The 9,311-nt window shown below is 47.9% G+C and overlaps 1 pseudogene; it reads left to right on the plus strand.

The window, feature by feature from the left end:
* LOC102490331 (RNA-binding protein 4-like) overlaps positions 1 to 6,083 on the plus strand; it is a 17,439-nt pseudogene extending 11,356 nt beyond the window's left edge.
* The last annotated feature ends 3,228 nt before the right edge of the window (positions 6,084 to 9,311 follow it).

The following is a 9,311-nucleotide window of genomic DNA, read 5'->3' on the forward strand; positions in this document are numbered from 1 at the left end:
GGGGGGGGTCGGTGTTACGTAAAGTTAACCAAAAGTAAACTGCGTAGCTATAGTAATGTCAGATGAGTCTGCTCTGAAGCCAGAAACGATTCAAGAAATAAAGAGATGAATGTTATCATGATAAAGGCAGGTGTGTATGCTGCCCACCCAGGAAGGGTTTTTGTACTGTCTTACACAATAGGGGTTCTTAGCTGTGATGCAAACTCACCTGGTATACAGCATCTGCCCTGACCACTCAGCATCATCCTTGCAGTACCTGGGAGTGGGTCAGGCAACTGATGCAAGCACGACACTCCTGCTACCTCTTGAGTAAAATGTCCTTGGTCTCTGATCCAGGAGTTTCATGTTTTCTGCCAGCATTCATGAAACTGCTGCAGGCCTGATTGTTAGATTATAAGTAGGTAAATACAGACCCTTCATAGTTCTTGACATATATGGGTGGCTAATAAGTATATGAAAAAGACACTTAACATTATTAATAATTAGAGAAATATAATTAAAACAGAATAAAATTCCGTGCACATTTACTAGAATGACTAATATTTTAAGAGTGGTATTATGAATCTAGATGAGAACACAGAGAAACTAAAACTCTCATGCATGGTTTGTGTGGATATGAAACACTTCAGCTAGGGAAGTCGTTTGCCAGTTTCTGATACAGAATATAGTTTCTGTAAAACCCAGAATTTTCACTCTTGATGTGTTTACCCAACAGAAATTTAAAACCTCTGTGCATAGATGTACAGAAATGTACAAAGATGCATACATAGGCTTTATCACAATGCTGTATGTTACACCAAAATACATATTCACAGCCAAAATGTAGAAACAACTCAAATGTCAATTAACTGGCAAGCAGACCAAATGCATGGCATATCCATATGGAGAGGCACTACTTAGTGATAGAAAGAAACAGGTGGGCCAGCCAGTTGCTGGTGATGAAGGCAGCTGGATCTCACATGGCCAACTGTATGGTTCAAATCCCAGACCCATCAGCTTGAAAAATACACTAGGCAGGTATGAATGCATGTCCAAAATCCCAAGAGGAGAATGGAGGAGAAAGGACTATGGCATGGCCGTCCCCCTGCTTTCTCATCTTCTCTCTCTCACCTTCTCTCTCTCTCTCTCTCTCTTTCTTTCTCTTGTGAGTGCAGGTACCCTAAATCAAAATTTATAAAAAAGAAAGGAACAGGTTACTTAAATACATAACAATATGGATGAATCTCAAAAAAAAAAAAATTATGTTGAGCCAAAAGAACTGTCTGTGGCTCAGTAAAACTCTAGAAAAGGTAAACCTAATTTCAGTGACCAAAAGCAAATCAGTTCCTGAGACAGTGGTTGGAGGCCATCTGCTGAAGATGGATGTACACTAACGTTTGGGAAAGGGAGGCGACTGCACAACTGTGCCTCTGCAAAGCATCCCCACACTTGATAATCAAAATGGATGGTTTTCATAAGTTATTCACAGCCCAACAAACTCATATCAAAAAGAACATTTAATAAGAAAAGTCTATGGCAAATACAATATTAAAAGTTCCCCCATTGTGTGCACACATAGACCCTATTGAATTTCATTTTATTTCCACTGTTTCCATTAGTACAGGATCATTACTTAACAAGATGATCTTTTTTCACCAAACTACCTTGGTACCATTATTAAAAAATCAAATTACTATTTGTGTGTGGTCAATTTCTAAAGTACTGTATATTCTGTTTCCCTGGACCACATGTTTGGACTTATGCCAATCCCACATTGACTTAGTTACTGTAACTTTATAGTAGGGTTTGAAATCAACCAGTAGACATCCTCTACTGAAGTTTTCTTTTTCAAAACAGGTTTGACTTTTCTAGATCCTTTCCTTTCCATTGAAATCTTATATTCAGATTTTCAATTTTTAAAAGCTTTGTAAAATTCAGAAGTGAAGCCATCAGGACCTGGACTTTTCTTTATTGGGAGGTTATTTATTACTGATTCAATCTCATTGCTTGTTACAGGTCTGTTCAGGCTTTCTATGTCCTCCAGAGTCAATCTTGGCAGATTATATGTGTCCAGGAATTTGTCCATTTCATCCAGGTTTTCTTCTTTGTTGGTGTATAGTCACATGGCATCCTCTAGTGATGTTTTGTATATCTGTCGTGTCTGTGGTAATATTGTCTGTTTCATTGAGAATTAGATTTATCTTGTTCATTTCTCTCTTCTTAATTAGTCTAGTTAATGGTGTGTCAGTCTTGTTTATCTTTTCAAAGAACCAGTTTTTGCTTTCCTTTATTTTTATATAGTTCATTTATTTTCCATTTCATTCATTTCTGCTTGAATCTTTATTATTTCTTTTCTTCTGGCATTTTTTTGGATTTTGTTTGTTTGTTTTTCCAATTCTCTGAGGCATGATGTTATGCTGTTCTTTTGGCACCTTTCCATCTTTTTCCTGTGCACACTAATTGCTCTGTCTTCCCTCTTAGGACTGCTTTTGCCGTGTCCCATAGATTGTGGAAACTCATGCACTCGTTATCACTTATTTCCATGAATCTTTCAACTTCAGTCTTAATCTCTTTAGTAGTCATGAAGTCATTCAGAAGTAGGTTATTTAGTTTCCATCTATTTGTGTATTTTCAGGATTTTTCCTGAAACTAATATCAAGTTTAATTCCGTCATGGTCAGAGAAGATGCTGGATATAGTTTCTATGCCTTTGAATCTGTAAAGGCTGGTTTTGTGGCCTATCACGTGGTCAATCTTTGATAAAGTACTATGCGGGGCTGAGAAAAATGTATATTTTGTGTTTTTTGGGTGGAAAATTCTATAGATGTCTATCAAGTCCATCTGATTCACGGTATGGTTTAGATCCTGAATCTCTTTGCTTATTTTTTTGTCCCATTGACCTGTCTGAAAGAGATAACGGGGTGTTGAAATCTCTAACAATTATAGTGTTATAGTCTCTCTCTCCTTTTAGATCTAGCAGTCTTTCCTTTACATATTTGGGTGCTTCTGAGTTAGGTGCGTAGGTATTTATAAGTGGGTTTTTAAATATTTTTAAATTTCATTTTCTTTTATATATTCAATCACATTATTTAGCTTACGAAGTGAATATTCCAACATGTTAACATTTCTCCCCAGTCCAGTTGATAAAACTATAAAAGTATCTTCAACTGATAATATCACATGTCTTTGTCCCATTAATGCCTTGCCTCTTTATTTTCCTTCCAAATGCCCTTCCTCAGACTCTACTCTTTCACACACACTATAACAAGTATTCACATTTACTGTGTTTCTATATCCTTTAATCAATCAATTTCTCTCATAGAGTGCGGACACTTGGTATATATTAAGTGGGGATATACAATGTCTGTCCTTCATAGCCTGGCTTGCTTCACTATTTTCTTGATGAACTATCCCTTTTACTACTACAGAATACCCTTCTTTGTCTCTTCTTACTGTTTTTGTCTTAAATCCTGTTTTGTCTGAAATCAGCATAGCAACTCCACTCTGTTTTGGTTTCCATTGCATGAAATACCTTTTCCAATCCTTCACTTTTAATCTATGCATGTCTTTATCCATGAGATGGGTTTCTTGTAGGCAGCAGATTTAAAGGTTGATGAACTTCTGATTGTGAATTCATTGTATCTCTAAGTTAATTTGGAGGTAATTAACTTTTTTTTTTTTTTTGGCCATAGGTGTGTGCACTGGCCAGAGAAAGACAGAGCTAGAGGGAAAGTGAGAAATCACCCCCAGGGGGATGGCCATGCTGCAATCTCTTCTCCTCCATTCTCCTCTCAGGATTTTGGGCATGCACACACACATCTGGTGTGATTTTTTAAGCTACCAGGTCCTGGGCTCAAACCATGGTCAGTCATTGTGGGAGTCCAGTGCTTTCAGCACACTGCCTGCAGGCCTGATAATTAACTTTTTAAAAACAATATTAAACATTTTAATCAACACACATGGTATACTCCCCATTTTATTTTAGGTCTTTGCTCTTTCAGCAGTTTGTTGTAGTTTTAGTTTCTCTCAACATATGTTGGCGTCTTCAGAATGAGGGCTGGCAAAGGCCAGGGTCTTCCACATCTGGGGTCCACGCCACAGGAGGGTAAAGTGACCAGGGCTGAGAACGGTCTTTCCCAGATTCCTTGCCTTAGGAGCCCAATGCCCTGTGGCTCCAAAACCTGTTGGTAAACCCTGCTAGGACCACAGACTCAGGGAAAGGGAGCTTACAAGTCACCATGGGATGAGTGGTGCAGAGCGTCCTATGCTGGCGCAGCAACGGGAAGGGCAGTCCACAAGGGCACGAGCGAGGCCGAGTGCCGAGTCTGCTGGGCGTCTACGAGGTACAGGCTGTGGAAGGCTGTGCACCAGCAAATATTGCTGGTTTCTCAGAAAGCAAACGATTACACAATGCCAAAGGCCATGATTGGCTCCCCTTTAAAAACCTCACCTTCAGAACCATACTCTGATTGGCTACTTCCCATAAAGGCCACAATTGAATCCCTTCAAAAAACCTGACCTTCGAAACCATACTCTGGCCACTTCCCATAGCAAATCGGTGAGCTTAGAATCCCTCAGATTTGCATAATCCGGCACCTCATGATTGGTCCACAGAAGCAACCAATCATAACCCACCTTTTACAATCCTTCATTCAACCAATCACAGCCCACCAGCATGTATATAACCACGATGCCTGGCCCACAATCGCGAGATGACCAGGAAGATGACACAGACGACCAGAAAGATGGCACAGATGACCAGGGAGACGACCCTGAAGAGTTGTAACGCCTTCATTTCCAGATGACCCTGAAGAGTTGTGACACTGCGTTGTCTTCAGACGATCCTGAAGAGTTGTGACATGGTGTTGTCTCCAGACAACCCTGAGGGGCTGTGGCACTGTGTCATCTCCGTGCTGCTCACAATAGATGCACCATCTCTGTGCTGTACCGTGCTGCCCACAATAAATGGATGACCCTGAAGACACTGTGTCGTGTCCGTGCTGTAACACTACGCTGCTTGTCCCGGCTCTGACTCCTTCCCTCAGAAAACCTGTTCGACTGTCCCCCTGGGTAGGGACAACAGGTGGTGAGCTGGAGAGGAGCTCTGCAAAGATCTTAGGGAATGATGGTGTGGCGGTGGCCACAAGACGACCGAGAGCAAACAAGGAGGACAGTCCACCCAGTGATCCTAGAGTGCAGAGGTGGGGACTGGTGGCCGACAGGGGAGCATCAAAGACGGCAGAGTGGAGGGCCGTCTGGGTGAGGAGGGGTCATTGTGCAAACCTGACGGGGCCTCCTGCTGCAAGGGAGGTCTCAGATGCAGCAAGACGGGATCTCGTTTTATGTTTGATTTTGAGGCTCATGGTGACTTGACAAAACATTGAAATATTTTTGTAACATTTTTACATGTAAGTCTATGGGATTTGGGTCCAAACAAAGTGGGATTTGTTTACATATTTTTGCCAGCATGCGGTGGGGGGGAGCATAGACCACGCTCACGTCCCTCCTGCTATTGGTCAGCATGCGGCCAGTCTGCTGTCAGCGATACGCACTCGGGGGTCGGCTGCACGCTGAATTTCCGGGAGCACGACTAATGCCAGGCTGAATGTACTACAGAATGGAGTCAGGTGTGCTCTCCGCAAGCAGGTTACAATCGTTTTCTTCACAGCGAACTATTAGCCATTAAACAGTATGTCAAGTGTACAATTCTTCACAGCAAGTAAAACAACGTATTAGGTGTAACAGATGGGCACGCAGTAGGACATCCTGGATGGAAGTTCAGGTGGAGGCAGGGCTTTTAATGAAGCGCTGCATCCCCTCCACCTGCAGTGTCCTGGGATGGGCGTTATGCTGCCCTGGGCCACATCTCCTACCTGGTCTTGTAAACGAAGGCGTGTAAGTCCACCGTTCAGTGTCTCAGGACACACTAAATGGGCGCCCCCAGAATTGCCCAAGCGGAGGCTTGGCACGGAAACAGGGGAGACTCAGCTGACAGACTGCTGCTTCGACAGCACATTAGATAACCCGGAAACCAGAGTTGGAGATAGTCCGGCGTGGCTCACGGACACCAGCAGTAGATTGTCAGCCTCAAATATGGCAGCATGACTGGCCGACAGACCGACCAGAGCATCGGTAGTTTCTAATTCAGTTTCCATGTGCGGAAAACACAGCGAGGCGCCTTGGCAGCATGGATCGAACGCTTGCAAATGCCTTTTTGTCTCACTCTCAACCTCAGAAAACAGCCACTGAAGGTCTCTGATGTACATTTCTGTCCTGTCTCAGGGTTACTCAAATCCACCAGCTTATGCCGTAATTTGGTTTGAGTGGATTTAGATTTCTTGCAGGTCTGGAGGTTAACAAAACACTAAGTCGCTATAATGATAATAGGAGAACCTGAAAAGCAGGCCAAGGACTGGCTTAATGCGATTCTGACCCACACCGACGGGCTGGTTGACACACCCAGAGAAGGTCCCAGTCCCCGCAGACGGCCAAGTCCTCAGGAGTAACCTGAGCAGAAGCTGTCCGGGTCACCCCCAGGCAGCTGGAAGGGCACGTAGGGGCGTTTGCGTTTTGAGGATGCATTTGCCATGCCTGGGAGTACTGCTGCTCCTGTCCATGAGACCCCCCAGAGGAAGGCCATGTTGGAATGCGGCCTGGACAAGAGCAGGCTGTGTCTTAATTGCAAAAAGTAGTGGCTCCGTCAATGCCCTGGGAGCAGATGGTGCACACTGACGGGACTCCGGGAGAATCTGTAACTCACACCCTCCTGCGGCTGGAAATCCAGGCTGAAGCCCATTGCTGCCACCCAGCGGCAGACACTGGGATTTCGGAGCAGAAAACAGGATCTGTGCCAGTCAGGGACAGTTACCTGCCTGCTGTGGGTGTTAACTGACACTGCCCATCTGACCGAGGGTGCAAATGTGTTTGGAACCTAAAATCCCATAGTCTCTTAGCTAATACCCAGCAAATACCCTGCTGAGGAGAGCGATTCTCAGCAGTTCCAGAACGGAGGACTGAGCTGCCCGGGGAGCACCCACCAGCAGGAAGCCCCTGTCCTGAGCGGCTGACCTCGGAAGACTGAGCAGCCCTGGGTCCTGCTGCCAGGGACAGCGCTCGGCTGGCCGGCAACGAGCTGCTTGGTTTAGGGACGAGGCTCATCGGCCAGAGGACAGCACTCTGGAAGGAGGCCCATTGCGACCAGCCTATGGGAAAACTCAGGTTGAAGAAGGGCAGGACGGCTCAGCCCAGAAGTCCGCGGTGCTGCTTTCCTGCCAGCGCTGGGCAGCCAGACTATGGACAGTGAGGTCCGGACCACTGCAAAGCGGCCACATGGGGTAAGGCCCACAGGATCTGAGGGCTCACTGAGGTCCATCAGGAGAACCCCTTTTCCAAGACTGGAAGGGGACTAGAACTGGCAATCAGACTCCCGTGTGTCCTTGCTGAAGGTGGCCACGAGGGGCTATGGGGTGGGCAGGCACAGGAGTTGTACACGGCAGAGGTGAGCTGGAGCCAGATATTTCTTTGTGTCCAAGACACAGTGCCAGCGACAACCACACTGCCTGCAAGCAAGAGAGGCCACTGCAGAGTGAGTGGGCCCCAGACGGGTGCAGAGATGCCAGGTGGGCAGCTCAGACCAGCCAGCCAGTGCACTATGACCTATGACCATTGCTGGCCCTGGACTAAGTGGACATGGCTCTGGCTGGCGCTGTGCCTGCCTAGAGGTGCAAGGGCTCAGAGCCCTCCCGGAAGACAGGAGGACAGAGACTTTGCACTGAGGTTGCATCTCTTCCAGCCCAGACACTCTCCACAGCCCACGGGGTCCAACAGGAGGGGACACATCAGGTGGACATGCCGTGTGGTGAGCCATCCTTAGAAGAGAGGTGAAGCAGGGTCATGTGGGCCTCAGAAACACTTGCTTCAAAGGGTGGGAGACAGAGGCAGCATGTGGGCCTCTTACACGCGTGCACGCACACTGGGCATCGGGGCAAAACCCGTAGCTTTCTAGCTCTGTGCACTTACGAGAACTACTGTCTACCTCGTGGACAGGGCTCTGCGCACCACGCTTCCTGGTTCATAGCGCACAGGGCCCTGTGCACCCCGCTTCCTGGTTCATAGGGGAAAGGGCCCTGTGCACCCCGCTTCCTGGTTCATAGGGGACAGGGCGCTGCGTACCCCGCTTCCTGGTTCATAGGGGAAAGGGCTCTGTGCACCCTGCGTCCTGGTTCATAGGGCACAGGGCCCTGCACACCCCACTTCCTGGTTCATAGTGGCTTTGAGCTGTGTGTCCCCAGTGGTGGTTTACAGTGACAGGTGTGGCCCTCCCTGGGCGCTCATCTGCTGTCTTTTCACCTTCCTAGGTGAAGTCATCGACCCTCTGTAAGGGGCAGGCCTTGGCTGCCCCGGCCTTCCGAGAGGCGGAAGACAAGGCAAGTCGGAGTTTTTCTTTACAAGGAGGACAGCTCTCCCCTTCTCCCCTGTGTCGCATCTGGGCTCAGCAAGTCCCCAGAAAGCATAGCTCCCTCTCCTTTTGCCACGGGAAAACCATCTTTTGGAAATACTTGCGAGACAGGTGTGTCCCGGCTGAGACGGCTATGGCAGCGCTCAGCCCGGTCTCGTATGGGAAGAAGACGCTGTTAGCCTTGCCAGGAGCTCAACTCTCCCCTGTGAGTGACAACATCCACTGTCTCTGGGATGGAGCAGGGCCCCTCCCAGGCCACTCTCCCTACTATGGTCATTGCTTCCAGAAAAGTCTATTGTCCCCAAGGGAGCAGGCAGAATAAGTTGTGGTGGGGCCAGGGATGTGTGATTGGAGACTGAGTGGGCGGGGGAATGCTTGGTCACGAGGGTGTTGGGGACAGTGGACACGGAGCCTCTCCCCAGCAGGTGCTTCCAGCACAGGAGACCCTGAAGGTAATTGGTAGTTGGGCAGCTACCTGCGCTGTGGGGTAATTGGGCCCTGGGGCCAGCGTCCATGCACGAGGGCAGGCAGCCAGCTGTGTCTTCCCCGGTGCCTCTTTAAGCTGCGAAGGCTCAGGTCAGGCCTGTGGGCTCAGGACTGGAGGGAGCTCAGAGGGTGAGCGGCCTGGTGAGTCGGAGCCCAGAGGAGAAGAGAGGGGGCTGCGGGGGCTGAGGCCTGCAACGACCCGCAGCTCTCAAGGCAGCCCCCATGGGTCCTCCCTCTTTGTGAAGGGACCCCCGGCTCTGGTCCCTCAAGGAAGTGGATGGAACAAGGCCACAGCCGCGATACCACCCTGGCACTGGCTGCGACACCCAGGGCACAATGCTCCCACCCTGCCTACCTCTTCAGGACTTGGCCCAGCTCTGGCCTCTCGC

The sequence above is a fragment of the Tupaia chinensis genome, unplaced genomic scaffold (assembly GCF_000334495.1).
Source record: "Tupaia chinensis unplaced genomic scaffold, TupChi_1.0 Scaffold000332_1, whole genome shotgun sequence".
In the NCBI taxonomy this organism is placed as follows: domain Eukaryota; kingdom Metazoa; phylum Chordata; class Mammalia; order Scandentia; family Tupaiidae; genus Tupaia; species Tupaia belangeri.